This window comes from Carettochelys insculpta, chromosome 15 (assembly GCF_033958435.1).
Source record: "Carettochelys insculpta isolate YL-2023 chromosome 15, ASM3395843v1, whole genome shotgun sequence".
NCBI classification, from domain to species: domain Eukaryota; kingdom Metazoa; phylum Chordata; order Testudines; family Carettochelyidae; genus Carettochelys; species Carettochelys insculpta.
The window spans coordinates 1,920,488-1,932,570 of record NC_134151.1 but is presented as its reverse complement, the minus strand read 5'-3'; the positions used below and the strand labels follow the sequence as shown (position 1 = coordinate 1,932,570).

General features: G+C 55.4%; 1 protein-coding gene across 5 annotated transcripts in view; it reads left to right on the top strand.

Annotated features, from left to right (window-relative positions):
- The window catches only part of LOC142021310 (protocadherin alpha-7-like), a 157,476-nt gene that overhangs the window by 35,377 nt on the left and 110,016 nt on the right, over positions 1–12,083 (top strand). The gene's annotated exons all lie outside the window — the stretch shown is intronic.

Here is a 12,083-nt window from a genome sequence, read left to right as displayed (position 1 = left end):
TAGTTCTTTAGAGGTGGGATGGAAGAGAATGAGGAAGACGATATCCACTGTGAAATTGTTTCTAAGATCTAAGGCAATATTAAGGATACAGTCTCGATACAGATATTAACGTTAGGTAACAGATTTTCAAATGTGCTAAAGGTATTGATAAAAATCAAGAGAAATGGTAGTTTGGGGCAGGGGCCTTCAAGAGACAGCCAGATATATTTATTTGGAATGTTTTACATGAAGAATTTCAATATAGGTGAAGTGTCATTTGACAGCTTGTGGAATTTGTCTCTTTCCCACAGATCGGTTAGACCAGGGCTGGGTAATAATTTTTGGCAGGGGCCACTCCATGAATTTTGATAAGTGGTTAAGGGCTGTACTTTTCTATGGAGGGGGTGTGGGGTGCAGAAGGGAGCTCAGGGCAGGGGACTGGGGTGCAGGATACAGGGTGTGGGGCCTGAGAGGGAGTTTGGTTGAAGGAGGGTGTTGTAACCTGGGGCTGAATATTGGGGTGCATGGTCCAAGGAGTGGGATGGACGCAGGAGAAGATTCTGGCCGGGGAGGGATCATAAGGGGCATGTGTAAAGCGTCTGGGAAGCTGTATAAAATAAGGGAGGAGGTGGGGTGCTGGAAGCTGCTGTTGTTATATAAGCACCTCCCAGCCAGAAACCCCAGACCATTCTGGCTGTTGCATGTGTCTCTCTGGGCTTTGGGGGAGGCTTCCAGAGCTGTCCCCACTCAGGAAAGTCTCTCAGCTCCTATTGGCCAAAAACTAGTCAATGGTAGCTGAGAAATTGTGCTACATCGCCTTCCCCCAGCAAAACCCTCGTCTCCCATTGGCCGGTTTCCAGCCAATAGGAGCCGAGGGGTTTTGCTGGGTGAGGCAGTGTACAAATCCGTCCTCCCACTGCTCAGGGAGCGGCCGGGAGCAGCCAGCCTTTGAGTGGCTGCTCAGTTCTGCAGGGGTCCGCCAGGGCGGACTGAAAGGCTTGGTGGGCTAGATCGCCCCCTGCCGGCCACACAGAGGCTGTATTTTGCCCACCGCTAGTTAGTCTGTGGGGGACAGCGAAGCTCCCCACACTGCCCGGCTTTATCTCCCAAGTGGGAGGCTCTTTCCCTTGGAAGAGGGAGAGCTTCTCCTTTGGGATAACTCCTGCTACTTGTGGGGCGGTTTGTGCGTTTGAACGCTGGTCAGCGGGGCTGGCGGGAGGAGTGATTTTTGCACAGCCGCGGAATAATCCGCCGGTTTTATGTTCGGTGGTCAGAGGCGCGTCATGCTCCCAAACGTGCAGGGGGGAAGCCCGACAGCGGAAGGATTGAAATACAGCAAAGGCAGGTACAGTGCTGGAGAGCAGGTCCTCTCCCCTTTGTGGCTGGCGGTTCAGTGCACCCAGCCAATGGAGGGAGGGTCGTTGGCCTGACGGGGAAAGCTCTGTGTGTTCGCTGCAGTTTTGTCGGGGCTGCCTGGTTCGGCTGGGCCATCCCTCCCAGCTGGGCGGTGGCGTTAGCTGCCACGTAAAGTAACTGTGGACGTGCAGGAAGAGTTAGAAATGGACCTTACAATGTATGTATCGACTCTTGCTTTTGGTTGGTTGATTGTTGGGATTCAAATTGTCCTCTGACGGGCGCTAGAAGGGTGCGGAGAGGTAGGTGGTCGGCCCCTGCAATCAGGCGATGGAAATAGCGGGGGGTCCAATAGCTGTCAGTGCCTAAGGGTCCTGAACAGGCTGTGAGTCACGTTCCCACAATGGTCCTTGTTCCTCACAAAGGTTTAACAGGAAACCTGAACCTGGGTTATATTTTCCCCTGTGAGGTTTCTGCACCACGTCCCTGCGCCTCTCTGGCCCCGCGAAGAGGCTGATAGCCGCTAGCCCTGTTCGTTCCGGAAAGCGCCGGCCCACGTGGCTTTCCTGTAGTGCGGTAGCCCGCCCGGCTGCCCGGGAAGGTGCCCCCCTGAGTCGACGATGCTGCCTTCTCTCTCTAGAAGCAATCTCGGAAAGTATAAATTCTCTTTTCCGGGCTCGGGGGTGCACACGGCTGGACCGCGCGCTTGGTTGGGGGACTTGCTACTCCGCTCGGATCCAGCAGGAGCCGCCTCCTCGGCCTCTGTTCTCCTGCTGCTGGCGCGGAGTGGGTGCGCGGCACTGTCCGCTACCGCCGTGCAATAGAGTTCCGGGCTCGGGCCCGCAGCCCGGCCGCACTGGGGTGTTTTGGAGCGGGTTTGCGCTGGGGGACAGTCGCGTCAGGCTGCGCCCCTGCTGCCTCTCGTACCCCAGCGGCCATGCGCTCGGGGCAGATTTGCTAAGGATTTAGAGATTGCGGATTCCGGGAGCGCCACCTCCCGGGCAAGAGCCGGAGCTGCTCTGGGCACCACCTGGGACGGCAAACTAATCTGCCGTTTGCACCCGACCGCTGCGAGGGAAAGTCCCCTCCCCACAGGCAAGGGCCGGTTTCCCACGCGGGCAGCTCGACTCAGGTATTACGGAGGTCGGTTGTGACTCCCGCGCCCTTTCGAGACACTCGAGCAGCCTGAGTGTCGGCCGCGAGTCTCGGACACCGCAGCGGCTGGTCACACCGAGCGCTTCCCTTGGCTCGCGGGCTTTCTCCGCGCAGGGCAGGGAAACTCTCTGGCCCGCAGCGAGCGGCCAGTACGCCGCCGCGGGGCTGCACGAAACGGTCGCTGTCCAGGGTGCTGATGCCAGCGGCTGCTGTCCGGGCGGTCCCAGGAGTTGCCTCCGGGCGGATCCCGGGGGAAAAAGGTGGCGTGCCTCCTGCGGGTCTGAATCCAGCCAGTCCGCAGACAGGCGCCGAGGCTCCTGCCCGCCGGCGTCTGGGTCCCTGTTCACGGCCGCTCCCCAGGGACTGACGGCGGCGAGGTCCGCAATGCAGCGTGTTTGCAAGGAGCCGAAGGGAGCTGGAATAGCCGTCTGGGCTCGCCTGGCTTGTCAGCCCAGCGGTGCGCCCGGAGAAGGGCGTCTTTACGTGCTGCCAGGGACACAAGGTTTGCTGGCAGCTGCCGGAGGAGTTCGGAGCAGAAAGGTCCGCGAAGAGCTGTCGCTCTAAGGCCCAGGTGCGCTCCTGGAGCGAGAGACCCTGTCCGAGCACAGCGCCACTGCTTGGGGGGCTGGTTGCGCATCCCGCGGACCAAATCCGCTCTGGGAGTGTCCCTCCCGCGGACGGGTCCCTGCCCCGCCTGGCGCCTCCCGTTTCACTCGGAGCGTCTTGGCCTTTCCCTGTCCAAGTTAAAGCCCAAAGCCGGCCTCGCTCTACGACCCTGCGCTGGCTGATCCGAAAGAGAGCGCAGCGGTGACACGCCCTTCCCGGAGCAGGACACCTGCTCGCTCTGGCGCGTCTGCGGCGGCAGGCGCAGGAAGGTTACCATGGTCACCTTGGCGCTGCCTGGGCGCTCAGCCAGATGTTCGGGACAGTTACTACTGGCTACAGCCAGCGGAGCCTGTCCTATGCCTCTTTCCTCTGACTCCGGAGCGCCCAGGAGGGCCACTGGTAGTGGCGAGCCGGCTGTCCCAGCCACGGTCACTCTTGGCTTGTTCTCGCCTGACTCAGTCCTTCGGGTTTTTGCGGAGGTGGCAGGAACTCAAACTCGTGGCGCGCTCTCAGCTGCTGTGCGCTCTGCAGCCCAGGACGGATTTGTGCGTTTCAGTCTTACCTGCACCAGCCTGTCACTCTCGGAAGGAAAGCGTCGCACGGGAGAAATTGTCTTACTTGGGACGCCGGGGTCTGTAAAAGCGTTTGGGTCTCCCTGTAAAATATTATTTAGCGCCGGAATTCCCAGGGGAAGAAGTGACGTTTTCTGGGACGTCGGCGGTTCTGTGGCCTTTTTACCATTCCCCCCCAGTACATTGGGTTTCCAACCTAGCGGAACTTGGGTGCGACGCGCAGTCCATGTGTTTGCAGGTTGCTATCTAGAGGGAAAAACAGTAAGTGAAACTGAGGCAGGAGACCACATTAAGGGAGTGAGCGTCGCGGCTGAAAGATTTTATCGCCAGCTTTTCTGTCGGGAGACGTTTAACTCCTGACGAAGAGAAGCATTTTTGTTACCAGCGAGTTGAACGTTGCCTGTTTCTCTCCGGCTCAATTCCATTTGTTGCTGCTGTTTGGCGTTAAAAGAGGGGATCAGTTGCAACTGTACGCAGCAGCTCCGTCGCTACTCATGTTGGAGAGCGGTTACTCAAAGGAGTAGGCCCATTACTCCAGGGGGGCTCCCCGTGCCAGGAAGAGTAAGCAGTAAGCAACAATATGAGATTAGATTTCAGTACTCTCAGAACCTGAGTCGAATGGCTTGACGTGGAAGTGGTCGTAGGCGAGGGAGCTCTTCAAGGCCGCCCAGCTGACGACACCGAGACCTAGAGTCATTGGAGCCCAAAGCTGCCGGTTTTCCGTAACGTCAACTCTCAAACCACAAACACCAGCGTACAGAAGGAAACACTCCTCCGCTGTCGGGGTGAAGCGCTGGAATAAAGGGCCTGCTGAGGCTGTGGAATCTCTCGCTGGAGACATTTAAGAGCAGGGTGGATGGATATCTCTCAGGAATGGTCTTCTCTAGATGGTGCTTGGCCCTGTCCTGAGCGCAGGGACTGGGCCGGTGACCTCTCGAGGAGCCTTCCAGTTCTGGTGTTCTGTGATCACCTCACCGAGGCCATTGATGCCAGGGCCTGGGGAGCGAGGGGTTTTCCTTTAGCCCGGTGGGTTGGACTGGCAGCCCAATGACATGCAGTAACGGCCTGCGGAACGTCAGCTCTCTCCTGTCAGGAAAACAGGCTCAGAGAGTACCTGCAGCAGCCACCCTCCAGCCTTGCCAAGGGGTCTCGCGCACACCTCACCTTTTGGGCAGACCCCGCTTGGTGGTTTTGGAGCCCGAGGTCTTTCTGCCCCCCACGCCGATCCAGTAGCCCAAGGAAAGCGCGGGGGCTCCTAATCACACCATTCCAGCGCCATTAGCGGCGGCCAAAGAGGCGCTGCTCAGCGGGAGCACTGGGGCTCGCCGGGAGCTTGCGAAAGCTGCGCCGAGCGCTGTTACACCCGGAGGCACCGGAGTTTCCCCTCGCCAGTGCTGGCTGTTCCCGCTGCGGAGGAATCGGCGGGGTCGCCGGGGGTGGAACTTCCACCTCTTCCCTGAGTTCCCGGGCTCCCGGGAACAGCCCCGCAGGCTCCGCTGGCGGCAGTCGGAAAGGACCGTCTGTGTATTCCGGCTTAGCGGGTTACAGCGAAGGGTGTCTGGTAGCTGCCGTGACCGCGGTCGGGCCTCTAGGTGGCGCTGCCCACCAGTCACGCCCGCAAGAGCAATCGCTCTTTCCCGTGCACATGACCACACGCCGGGCAGGGCAGAGCCGAGCCGGCTGCAGTAGGACCGAGCTGGAGGTGGCCGGCTCAGCCGCGGAGAGAGACCCGGGGGGTGATTTCAGGGGGCATAAGGCAGAGCCTAGGCGCCTTCCCCACTGTCCGGGCAACTCCTTTGTGGGCTGTCCCGCGCCTCGGCCTCTTGCTGTGGTCTGGGAACTCCAGCTCTTTGCTGAGGCGCTTGGATTATGTTACTGTTGCAACTGGCTGCAGGGCGCTGAGCCGGGGACGGAAGAATGCGGGTCCATTTAATGGTGTTCTGCCTTGTGTCCTGCACCGCGCGGGGGCAAGTAGAATACTCCGTCTCCGAAGAAGCTGAGCGGGGCGTGCCTGTTGGGAACGTAGCAAAGGACCTAGGGATAGAGGCAGCCACCCTTCCCCTCCGGAAACCCCGCGTGATCAGCAGCTCAAGTAAGCAATATTTTACTATAGATGTGAGCACGGGGGCGTTGTCCGTGAACGAGCCCGTGGACCGAGAGCAGGTTTGTGACTCCAAGCCGAGCTGCGTTCTGAATTACGAACTGGTGCTCGAAAACCCTCTGGAGCTTTACAAAATGGAATTTAAAATACTGGACATCAATGACAACTCCCCCGGCTTCCCCGCGGGTGAGCACCGCTTAAACGTGGCCGAGTTCTTGTCTCCCGGGGCTCGGTTTACACTCCCCACTGCCCAAGACTTTGATGAAGGCACCAACAGCGTCCAGAGCTATTCTCTGAGCCCCAACGAGCACTTCCGCCTGGAAATGCAAACCCGCGGGGATGGGAGCGAGTACCCCGAGCTGGTGCTGGAGAAGCCCCTGGACAGGGAGCAGCAACACACCCACAGGCTGGTGGTCACCGCCGCAGATGGGGGGGACCCCCCCAGGTCCGCCGAGGCCCAAGTCACCGTGACGGTGCTGGATACCAACGACAACGCGCCCGCCTTCGAGCGCTCGCTCTACCGGGCGCGGGTGCTGGAGAGCTGCCCCCGCGGCACCCTGGTCACCCAAGTCCGCGCCACTGACTTAGACGAAGGTCAGAACGCGGAGATCCGCTACGCTTTCAGCAACAGCACTGCGGCGGCTCTCCGGGGCCTCTTCCTCGTCCACCCGCAGAGCGGGGAGGTGACAGTCAACGGCCTGCTGGAGGCTCAGAGGCCCGTCCTGGAGATGTTCATCGAGGCGAGGGACGAGGGGGCCTTTGGGATGTCCAGCACCGCTAAGCTGCTGGTGGAGGTCACCGATGTCAACAACAATGCCCCGGAGGTGACCGTCACGTCTCTGTCCAGCCCCCTGCCCGAGGACGCGCGGCCCGGCACGGTGATCGCTCTCCTGCGTGTCCTGGATCAGGACCCCGGCGAGAACGGGCAGGTCACCTGCCGGATCCCCGCGGACATCCCCTTCCAGCTCACCCCCTCTTTCGACAGCTACTACCGCCTGGTCACCGCTGGGCCCCTGGACCGGGAAGCGGCCAGTGACTATAACATCACCGTCACCGCCACGGACCTGGGCTCCCCGCCCCTCGCCGCCCAGCAGAGCGTCTGGGTGCACATCTCCGACGTGAACGACAACCCGCCCCGCTTCGCCAGCCAGGCCTGGCACGTCTGGGTGCCCGAGAACAACCAGCCGGGCGCCTCCTTGCTGCAGGTGTCCGCCTCGGACCCCGACCTCGGAGGCAACGGGCGGGTCTCCTACTCGCTCCGGGACGCGGACGTCGCTGGGGGCTCCTTGGCCGCTTTATTGTCCGTTGACTCGGAGGACGGGACCGTCTACGCCAAAAGCGCCTTCGACTACGAGCAGCTCCGGACTTTGCACTTCCAGGTGGAGGCCAAGGACGGCGGGTCCCCGGTCCTGAGCGCGGCCTCCTCCGTGAGTATCTTCATCGCGGACCAGAACGACAACGCGCCGGTGATCCTGCACCCCGGGGCCCGCGACGGCTCGGGGCCGGTGGAGGTTGTGCCCCGGCTGGCCGACGTCGGGTACCTGGTGACCAAGGTGGTGGCGGCCGACGCGGACAGCGGGCAGAACGCCTGGCTCTCCTTCCAGCTGCAACACGCGTCCGACGCCGGCCTCTTCCGGGTGCTGCCCGACACGGGCGAGCTCAGGACCGCCCGCGCCCTGCGCTCCACGGACCCCGCCAAGCACCGCGTGGTCGTCCTGGTGCGGGACCACGGCGCGCCCCCGCTCTCCTCCACGGTGGCCCTGGGCATCCTGCTGGCCGACTCCCTCCCGCAGGCCCTGCCCGACTTCGCGGCGGGGCCGGAGCCGCTCAGCAGCCTGAACCTTTCCCTGATCGCCTCCCTGGCGGCCGTCTCCGCGCTCTTCCTGGGCTTTTTGCTCGCCCTGCTGCTGGCCCTGCTCGCGCGCCCCTACAGCGGCTGCGCCGGCTGCTGCCCTGCCGGGGAGCGGAAGCGGCGCCTGCACGTGCGCATGCTCCCGCGCGCCCCCTGGGCGCCTGAGCTGCTGGAGGTCTCCGGCGTGGGCAGGCTCACCCACACCTACGTGTACAGGGCGGCCGTGGGCCTGGCGCCCAGCAACAACAACGTGCTGCCCAGCGGGGGCGCCGCCGGCCTCGCCGGGGGCCACGCGCCCGCCGCCTGCCTGCAGGTGCGGAAGGTGAGGAGCGATCACTTCAACGCGGTGCTAGTGGTAAGTAGGGCTGGTTCAGCGATTCCCCGAGCTTCACGTGGGCGGGATCGCTGCACGTGGGCTGCTCCGGCGGCCGCGGTGCTGAGCCGGTACCAAAACCGACCGGTGATTTGATCACGCAACAAGAAGCCCTGTGCCACCTTACAGAGTAACGGATGTTTTGGAGGACAAGCTTTCGTGGGCTATCTGGAGTAAGGACTTACCGGCAGCGGGAAAGCACTGGCTTTAATCGGAACTATATGCATTTGTTATCTGCTTTCCAGTCATCTGACTGAGTTGATAGCCCAGTATTTTGCCTATGTTTCATATATTGGCAAGCAATGGAACAGCACAATCTCTTCGGTTAGACATTTGGCTTACAGCTAAAATTTTCAGAAGTGGCTAGTGCGTTTAGATGCCTCAGTTTTTGAATGTCCAACATAAGAGCCAGATATTCAGAGTCTGATTGCCCAGTAAAACTTCAGCTATATTTAAGGTATTTAAAATTGGACACCCAAAGCTTTGCTCACGAAAGCTTATCCTCCAAAATACCTGATCTTCTATAAGGTGGTACAGAACTTCTTATTATGTTAACAGGAGCAAGATGAAATCTGCCGATGTAATGCTAATTAGGCTCTCCCAATGCCTCTTCTCAACTGAGGAACTCATAGGAGAAGAAAATAGCTTGGAAAGTAGCATGGGCCTAGTGTGCAGATGGTGCTCAGGCTGAATGAACTAAGTGCCTTGTGGCCAAGATCACCAAACACTACTTAGATGGAAAGAGGTGAAGTTTCCTTCTAGCGTTTTCCATCTATGTGCAGAATCAGTTTTGTTGGATGCCCCAAGGCAACACTGAAAAAGGTTATGAAAGAAGTGAAAAGTGCCTTGATTTATCAGTTAAAATATCTAACTCATATCTGAAGCAGGAGAACAAAAAATACTGAAAAGAGAGGTGGCCACTGAAGTGTCTACATTGAACAATTTCCTACCTATTGCGCATTTCTCTTGGGGTGAGGTGTGGTGAGAGAGAAAGTGTCCCATGTGGAGGTGTTCTGCTGGACTTCCCCGTGGCAGCTAAAGGAATTAGCTGCCCCTGCTCCTTCAGGCTGCTTTGGAAATCCCACCCTCCAAGCTGTAAATTGGCAGTTCAGTTATTTCTTCTAAACATGATCTAAGGGGGTTGTGAGATTCAAAGTAATGTCAGGTCCTCTGGCATTACTGGTGACCTCCCTCCAAGGAGGGAAATAATTACAGCACAGAGCTGTGAGTCAAGAAAGCTGAATGGTGTCTTAGCATTGGGGTGTCCAACCAGTACTGAAGCAGTAGCCAATGTACTGGTATAACTAACAAGCCATGTTCTTCTGAAAATATATTTATTGTTCGAGCCAGCTAGGCACACTCAATCAGATAAATAGCCACATGTTACTAGAGGCAGGCTACATGTTAGACAGCATAGTCCTAGCATGTCTCTGATGTGCTCAGTGACCTTTGGCTAGCTGCTTAAATTTCAATTTCCCAATCTGCAAAATAGTGAAGATTCTCATTTTGCTGATATCTGATGAGTTTTAGTTAATGTTCCTGCATAATTTTGAGGATGGAGAAGTTCTTTTTATCTAGAACAAAGTCTTACCTGCAGTATGCAATTATGCATCATATAATCACTGGCTTTAATGTGAAATATATGCAATAGTTATCTGCTTTTCACTCATTTGATTGAGTTGATAGCCCAGTATTTTGCCCATGTTTGATATACTGGCAAGCTACAGAAAGGCACAGTCTCTTCAGTTAGACATTTTGGCTTAGAGCTAAATATTTCATAAGTGACTAACTCTTTTAGATGCTTCAGATTTTTGAATGTCCAACTTAAAAGCTTGATTTTCAGAGTCTGATTGCCCGTTTTCTAAAAAATCAGCTATGTTTAAGGTGTTTAAAATTGGAAACCTAAAGACAGAGGTGACCAAAATTACTCAGCGTTTGTAAGAACATAGCACTTGTTGGACTGTCCATAGCACTGTTCACTGTCCTGCCTCTCGCAATGTCATGAACTAGATGTTTTCCAGGAAGTTGTAAAAGACCCACAATAGACAGATGTGGAGTAATTTAACAAACAAAGAATTAGAGGCCCTGGAAGTCAAAAAAATATGAGGTAGTTGAAATAATGGAGACTTGGTGGGATGCCTCGCACAACTGGAGCATGGTCATGGAAGGGTATGAACTGTGCAGGAAGTACAGGTAGGGGGAAAAAGGAGGAGGAGTTGTGCTGTATGTGAGCGAGTAGTATGTCTGCTCAGAGCTTCGGTATATGGAGAGAGAGAAGCCAGATGAGTCTTTGAGTTAAGCTTAGAGACGGAAACAATATAGGTGCTGTTGTGGTTGGTGTCTGCTATAGACCACCAGATCAGGGAGATGAAGTACATAAGGAATTCTTCAGACAACTAAGAGAAGCTTCCAAATCGCAGGCTCTGGTCCTCCTGGGAGACTTTAACTACCCAGACATTTGTTGGGAAACCAATACAGCGGTGCACAGACAATCCAGGAAGTTCTTGGAGAATGTTGGGGATAACTTTCTGGTACAAGTACTGAAGGAACCAACCAGGGGCGGAACACAGCTTGATCTGCTGCTCACAGACAGGGAAGAACTAGTAGGAGAAATAGAAGTGAGTGGCAACCTGGGCTGCAGCTACCATGAGATCATAGATTTCAGGATCCTGACAAAAGGAAGGAAGGTGAGCAGTAAAATATAGATGGTTGATTTTAGAAAAGCAGATTTCAACTTCCTCAGAGAACTGATGGGCAGGATCCCTTTGGAAATGGATATATATGAAGGGAAAAGGGGTTTAGGAGAACTGGTGGTATTTTAAAGTCTTATTGAATGCACAGGAACAAACCATCCTGATGCGCAGTAAGAAAAGCAAACATGGTTGGCAACCAGCTTGGCTTAACAGGGAAATCTTTGACAGGCTCAAGCTCAAAAAGGATGCTTATAAGAAGTGGAAATTTGGACAGATGACTAAGGAGGAGTATAAATATATGGCTGGAGAATGCCAGGGAGTAACGAGGAAAGTGAAAGCACAACTGGAACTGCTGCTAGCAAGGAATGTGAAAGGCAACAAGAAGGGTGTCTACAGGCATGCTAACAATAGGAGGGTGATCAGGGATGGTGTGGGACCATTACTGGATGAGAGATGTAACCTAGTGACAGATGATCTAGGTAAAGCTGACTTACTCAGTGGTTTTTTTTTCTTTTTAACCTCAGTCTTCACAGACAAGATCAGTTTCCAAACCACAGCACTAGGCAATGCAGTATGGGAAGGAGGGGGCAGCTCTTGTTGGGGAAAGAACAGGTTAAGAGCTGCTTGGGAAAGTTAAAGGTACACAGATCCATGGGTCTGGATTTAATGCATCCAAGGGTATTAAGGGAACTGGTAGATGCCATTGCAGGGCCTTTGGCCATTATCTCTGAAAACTCATGGAGATCAGGATCCCAGCTGATTGGAAAAAGGCAAATATGTTGCCCATCTTTAAAAAGAGGAAAGAAGGACAATCCAGGGAACTCTAGACAGGTCAGTCTTACCTCAGTCCCTGGAAAAATCATGGAGGGGAGTCTCCAGAAATCCATTTTGAAGCACTTGGAAAAGGAGAATGTGATCATGAGTAGTCAACATGGATTCAGCAAGGGTAAGCTGTGCCTGACCAATCTGATTAGCTTCTATGATGAGGTAATTAGATCTGCGAACATGGGGAAGTAAATGGATGTGATATACCTTGACTTTAGTAAAGCTATTGTTACAGTTTCCCACAATATTCTTGTCCAAAATTTAAGGAAATCTGGGTTGGATAAATGGACTGTAAGGTGGGTAGAAAGGTGGCTAGGTGGTCTGTCCCAATGGGTAGTAGTCGGTGACTGCATGTCTGGTTGGTGGTCAGTTTCAAGTGTAGTGTCCCAAGGATTGGTTCCAGGGCTGATATTGTTCAATATTTTTATTAATGAGCTGGGTTAGGGGATGGATTGCATCCTCAGCAAATTTGTGGATGACATTAAGCCAGGGAATCAGGTACATTGGAGGTAGGGATAGGGTCCAGAATGATCCAGTAAATTGAGGGATTGAGTCAAAAGAAATGTGATGAATT